A 5,844-nucleotide genomic window follows, 5' to 3' on the forward strand; every position below is an offset into this window, starting at 1 on the left:
TTCTTTCTAACCGATTAATCGGTACTCTTGAACCCTCATGCATATTAATTAAGCGAGAGTGGGATAAAAAGGACATAGAAAATATGTATGCATGTGGTGTGTGTGTGTGTGGTGTGTTGGTGAAATACTCATGCGCGATATGTATTAATGCTAGATCTAGAGTTGAGATACTAAGGAAAATATATATATGATAAGCATGACTTGAATGATTTATGACGATTAAGATAAGTCGATGGGAAAGAGGGAAGTATTGAGACATGCATGAGTTAAGAGTCGTGATTGAATCTGACTTGTGAATATGTGCCAATGTGAATAAAAAGGTGAAACCTCGGTTGCGAAGCCAGATAACGGAAAAGCGAAACTACTTGAAACTTAAGCAGTCGAGGTGGGCTTTATTCTTAAACTCTTTTACTTCTTGCAAAAATATTGATTGGTGTTATAAAGGTGGTTTAACTGTTATGCCATGCCTATATTTGTTTTATTGTGATATTGTGCCTGAAGCCTAGTTTGTGAGTTCGCTCCACTGGGCCAATGTTTTGGATATGTTATACGAATTCGGGTCTGAGTATGGGCCGCAAACCCTACCAGGCTGTGTACACGAGGGGATCATGAGCCGTCCTTGCTAGTCGGCCGGTCTCGTGGGTGAAAAGTGTGGCCACACTTTCGTCGCACCTTGGATATGATTGTGATTGTGGAATATGATGAGAAAATGGGAGATATTTGATTGGCCAATCTATGAAAATATTTTGTGATACTCGATGATATTTTATTTTGATAAATTGTAAAACTCGAGTTCACTTGGTAAGGGTGGCATAACTTGTAAAATGTTTTGGCAACGAGTTCACTGAGTATTTCAAAATACTCAGCCCTGCATGTGTTTTCCTTATGTGCAGGTTGAACGATGACGTGCGGTGGCGGGTGTTGAGCATGATAATTAATTAAGATGGATATCTGAAACATCAAGCGTAGTTGTGTCTTCATACATAGCTATTCTTTCTCTTGGTCGTTTTCCGCTGAGTTTGATACACTTATGCTTATTTCGGATATGTTGCACTCTTCTTTCGAGTCAGAGGCTTTAGACTATCTTGTGGTTTTTATCTTGGAAAACTATGTCATACTCTTGACATTGTTGAACGTCATTTATTACACCTTCCTTTTTATTCGAGTTTCGAGGTTAAGTTATTGCTTTAAACACTCTGATAGTTCTTTCAAATCTTTTGGTCAACACTCTTTAATTGAAACCCTAGCCTTCATTCATTTCTTTGAGTCCGTTTTGGTAGCAGTCGCCGCATTTATTGTACCCTAGGAGGGCGGGCTGATATAGTTGGTATTAGAGCCTCAGTTCTTTCCGCTGTAGACCCAAGAGTCTTTTCAAAATTTAGGTTGTACTCGTAATCTTTTGTTAATGAACTGAATATGGAAGGCTCAACACCGCAACTCGTCTCGTTCAACCGCAAAGAAAGAGGTACTAGATATTTTGTGACTTGTGCTTGAAACTTGATGCTTTTGGAAATATTGTGAAAGAGAAGTGACGCTTTCTGAATGATGATTTGTTGAATATGAGAACTTGTGAAAAGCATGCTTTATATGCTAGAAATATTATGAATGCGAAGCGATGCTTCTTGAATGATTTGTTGAATGTTGTATGAGAACTTGTGAAAATTGTGAGATGTGAAATGTGATTACTTGGCTGCTACGAAGCAACTCCTATGTGAAATATGAAGTAAATACTATGGCTTTTGAAAAAAAAAAGAAAAAAGAAAAAAAAATGTGGTGAAGTTATGAAACGGGAGACACTATGCAAATGTATGATTGCTTTTGTTTAATAATGAGGCATGATGTATCACATATTGAGGTATGATTGTGAACACGTGTTGCTTAATGTTGAGACTTGTCATTACATATTCAAACTGAAAATTTAACTTGAAGGACGTACATGTTGATTACTTGGAAGACGAAAATTTTAGTGCATATTTGGTTGAAATTATATGATTTTGAAATTGTGAAGGCGAAGTATGACACATGTGTAGTTGCAATTATGTGATTGTGAAATAGATGGACATGAACTGCATGAAGTTGGAAATGCGATTTTGTAGATGATGCATTGACTAAGTGCTAATCTTTACATATATTAATATACGATGCTTGATATGCTATGGAACATCAAATGATTTGTGTGGTGAAATATGCTATTCAAATAAACTTGTTAATTGTGCAATATACGGATGAAGTTTGTGTGGTAATGGGGAACTTTTGAACCTTTTTGCGAATGTGATTACGTGAGATTTATGTTGAAATGTTGCGATGCTTAGATCTTGACTACTTGGAACCTAGCATGACTTAGTTATACGATCACAACATTATATCAACAATAGGAACGTGAAATGACTAGTATAAGACTCCAAGCTATGCTTGAAATTATAGAGTGCCTAAGAAGTAGGCCAGACTGAACGTGCTAGAACTTAGTTGTAGGTTGACAACTGCAGTATCACTTCCCTGAGTGATAGAACCAACGAAAATAAGTATACTTCGAGCTTTGGTGTACCCTTACAATGGCGAGATCATACCAAGATCTAATAAAACTATGCAGTCTTGCATACCATGCCAAAGTGGCGACGCGACACAAATACGACGACGTTTACGACACATTAAGACCACGTGTAGAATGGCAATCGAAAAGACTATGTGACACGGCCAGAAGAAGACTTTGAAGATGCGACCATCAAATTTAGTTATTTTCGACGATACGACGAATCTCGACTTAGAATCCACGGTTTCATAGAACGACGTTGCCATGAATAGGCTCGAGAGAGATGTGCGAGGAAGTGCGACCTTCGTAATTAGAATGACCAATTTCTAATCGACAGTACTTACTTGGATCCTAAATTCTCTTCGGGACGTTTTGAATAACCATGAACCCTTATCTATTTAAACACCTCGTTTGACTCACAATTTGTAAGTGATACCCATTATTTCTTTTCCTATATCGAGCCATGATTCACTTGGCGTGAAATTTGTGTTTGCCCTTTATAACTTTGGACCTCACGTTTGAGTAGTATTCTTCAAACTCATAAGAACGATATTTGGTTTTGTGAGCTTCCGTTATTAAACTTCATTCCTAAAGTTGTCTGTAGTTATGACCTTCAGTGTGACCAAATCTCCAGACCTGCTTTTCTTCAAAGGATGGAATATTCTTCTTGGAACTTTGGTTCACCCCTTTATCTTATAACCATGTTTGTTACAAGCTCTCTTTGGTAGAAGTGAAATTCTTTTAGCTCGGTTTCACTACATATATTGTTTCACCCTCAATGACTTTTCTTTCTTCAGCACCAAGTTAAGGCTATCATGTTCTCTTCTTCCTTAGCGGTTCGGAAAAGTTCCAATCACTTCGAGTTGCCCTCAACAAAACCATTGAACCATTATCGGTGCTACTTCATGACATTTGTCTATATTTCTAAATTTTGACGCGATTGATCGTTTTAGGCCTTGACATGTTTCGATCAAAAACCGCTGTCCGAAATTTTTGCAAATTTTATCGGGCAGTCTGGTATGGGAATTAAGATTTCTAAAACTTTTATTCACCTTACCATTTTACTTTCGCATATGCGTTACTCCTTTTCGTTCGTTGTACTGAGACCCCTTCGAGACCACATTTTGAGATTCTATGGGAAATTCGCACCTTCTTAATATCTTATCTTGCAATGAGTTGTTTCTACTCTTTTCTACCTCGTTGCGCGAAATTGAAATTCGCACTTTTCTACTACCTTATCTTGCAATGAGTGGTTTCCACTCTTTACTACCTTATTTCGTGAATGTACTTGCCCATTTTGTTTTCTTCCAAGTATCTTTCGTCTTGCTGTGCAACTGTCCCATGTTTTTTCTTGCGCAACTGCCTTCTCTCAATATTACTGCGTGATCATTCCTTGAACCCTACTTATAGGGAGAATCATAATTTTTCCAGTATATCAGAATAGGTTTCACCCTGTTTTTTTTTTTTGTGACCCATCTCATGTTCTTTCGAACTCTCATCAGAATTAACTTCTCAAGCTCTATGGGTCTTTTCTTGATACCTTTAAACTTTTTAATTCTCTGAATGGACGAGTTAAGTTTAATAGGAACTTAGTCCTTGCCTTGTTTCGAACCAATTGTCAATGATGAGATTTGAAAATGTCGAGCCAGAAATGTTATTCTTATTTCCGTGATAAAGTTTGGAGCCTTTCCGATGAAAAACATTTTGTGGTGCTTCTTCGAATTGAAATCGGTCCACATCCAAGTCAAGACTGTTTGATTAACATTTAAGTCTTAATACATACTCTAGTTCTTGATGCGACACGGCAAGGGAAGGCGAAAGCTTAAATCTTTTAAGATACACGTGTGAAATAAGTTCTACAGACAGACACGCGCTGAAGTGATACACCAACAGGAGGTGTAGGCATGACCAATAGAACGAGACGAGAAATATTTTGCATTTACGAATTGCTTATATCGAGCTGCTAGGAAATCGAATGTCGTGTTATAGAATTTTCCCGAACTTGCTCGAACGTAGGAATCGTACTAGGAGAACCTAGGTTAGTTGCTCACGATCTGCGAGTTATGGCAATGAGAGATGTCGACGTAATCTTAGGAATGGACGGGTTGACCGCTAACTTTGCGACGAATCGCTGTGACGAGAGGCGAATATTCCTACACGCCCCGAATATGGAACCCATCGTATACCACAGAATCTCGATGAACCGGCGAACCGCTATAATCTCTGCGCTACAAGCCACCGCGATGATAAAGAAAGGACGCCCCGCCTACCTTGTCTATCTCAACGGAGAGGAGAAGGAGGAAAGAAGGATCGAAGACGTCGCTGCCGTACGAGATTCTTCCCAACATTTTCCCCGAAGCGTTACCAGGACCGCCGCCAGATCAACAACTGGAGTTCACGACCGATCTCGAACCAGGAGCCGCACCTGTGTCCTTAGGCGCCATTGAACAAATCAACCTTTAAGAACAACTACCCACTGCCGAGGAAAGACGACCTGTTGATCAACTCCGAGGAGCCGTCGTGTTTTCAAAGATGGATTTAAAATCCGGATACCACCAGCTGAAGGTTCGCAAGGAGGAGATACCAAAGACCTCTTTTCGCACGAGATATGGTCACTATGAGTTCGTCGCGATGCCGTTTGGACTGACCAACGGCCCAGCCGTATTTATGGTTTTGATGAACCGAGTTTTCCACCCGTACCTAGATACGTTCGTCTTAGTTTTCATAGATGACATCTTAGTCTACTCGAAGGACGAGAAGGAGCACGCGGAACACCTACGGATCGCGCTGGAGACGTTGAGAAAGGAGAAGTTGTACGCCAAATTCAACAAGTGTGAATTCTGGCTGAAGGAAGTCAACTTTTTAGGACACATCGTGTCAGCAGAGGGAATCCGAGTGGACCCCGCTAAGGTCGAGGCGGTACAACAGTGGAAGTCGCCATCGACGCAGAACGAGATTCGGAGTTTCCTGGGTTTGGCAGGATACTACCGAAGGTTCATAGAAGGATTCTCAAAGATAGCGAGACCATGACCCAGCAGCTCAAGAAAGGAATCAAGGTGAACTGGACGCCGGAGTGTGAAGCAAGCTTCCAACTTTTGAAGGAGAAATTGACCACCGCACCAGTGTTAGCTGTGCCAGAGCTTGGAGTCGGCTACGTAGTTTACACCGACGCTTCGAAAGTCGGATTAGGATGCGTGTTGATGCAGAACAACAAGGTGATCGCTTACGCGTCACGACAGTTGAAACCGCACGAGTTGAACTACCCTACCCACGATTTAGAGTTAGCCGCTGTAGTGCATGCCCTAAAGATTTGG

Source organism: Salvia hispanica, chromosome 2 (assembly GCF_023119035.1).
Source record: "Salvia hispanica cultivar TCC Black 2014 chromosome 2, UniMelb_Shisp_WGS_1.0, whole genome shotgun sequence".
Classification (NCBI taxonomy): domain Eukaryota; kingdom Viridiplantae; phylum Streptophyta; class Magnoliopsida; order Lamiales; family Lamiaceae; genus Salvia; species Salvia hispanica.